Source organism: Lontra canadensis, unplaced genomic scaffold, assembly GCF_010015895.1.
Source record: "Lontra canadensis isolate GAN:19392208 unplaced genomic scaffold, GSC_riverotter_1.0 scaffold9, whole genome shotgun sequence".
Classification (NCBI taxonomy): domain Eukaryota; kingdom Metazoa; phylum Chordata; class Mammalia; order Carnivora; family Mustelidae; genus Lontra; species Lontra canadensis.
The window spans coordinates 17,589,708-17,591,006 of record NW_022631003.1 but is presented as its reverse complement, the minus strand read 5'-3'; positions in this window follow the sequence as shown (position 1 = coordinate 17,591,006).

Genomic DNA, 1,299 nt, shown 5'->3' with positions numbered 1-1,299 from the left:
GATTCATTGTAGTTAACATACATTGTCTCATTAGTTTTGGGCGTACAATACAGTGCTTCTACACTTCCATACATTACTCAGTGCTCATCAGATAAGTGTACTCTTAATCCCCTTCACCTGTCACCCCACCTCCCCTCTGGTAACCATTTGTTTATTCTCTGTAGTTAAGAATCTCTTTCTGGTTTATCTCTTTTTTCCTCTGATCATTGTTTTTTCCCTTAAATTCCAAATATGAATGAAATCATATGGTATTTGTCTTTTTCTGTCTGGCTTATTTCACTTAGTATTATACTCTCTAGCTTAACCTAAGTCATTGCAACTGGCGCGATCTCATTCTTTTTTAATGGCTGAATAATATTCATATATATATATATATATATATATATATATATATATATATGACATATGTATCTCCGTTCATCTATCAATGGATACAGTGGCTGCACTGATTGCATTCCCACCAACAGGATAAGAAGTTTCCTTTTTTTCCACATCCTTGTCAACACTTGCTGTTTCTTGATTTTTGGATTTTAGCCATTCTGACAGGTATGAGGTGATAGCTCACTATGGTTTTGATGTGCATTTCCATGATGATGAGAGTGATTGTGCATCTTTTCATGTGTCTGTTGGCCATCTGAATGTCTTCCTTGGAGAAATGTCTGTTCATGTCTTCTGCTCACTACCAAAGCTGGCCCAGGGTCCGGAAAAGTGTGTGGGGGTAGGAGACTGGGTGTTGGCCCAGTTTATGCCAGTCTCCTGGGTAAGGGCACCTGCGGTTATGAGGCAAACATAACTAGAAGGGGCAGGTGTGTGGAAGTGTGTGTGTGAAGTGTGGTGTTGGGGGCTAGGGGTGTGTGTGTTGGCAAATTAGGCACCACATTGGTTTCTGCAGTTGGTTGCTGTTTATGCTGAGGGGCAGGGAAGGGTAACAGCACCTGACAGCTCCTTTGTTCCTGGAGAAGTTCAACAGGAGAACACTTCTGAAGCTCATACTGTCACTAAGACATTATGTGACTTTAAAACAACCACTTCATCTAACTGGGCTTCCATCTCCTTTTTTGTAAAAATGAAAATGTAGAATCCATAGAGCATCTCAAAAAGACTTTGTGCTGACATTTCATGGATATGATGCTTTAAACTATGCCCTTGGAGAAAGAAAGAAGCTGGTCCTATGATCTCTTCTCTTTTCAGAAGTTAAACCTCATTTAAGTGACACTATGAGTGTCTGGTATGTAAGAGACTGGATAATATGTATTCCTTTGCCTGATTATTGCTCCGCAGAGCCTGAAGGAATCTCTG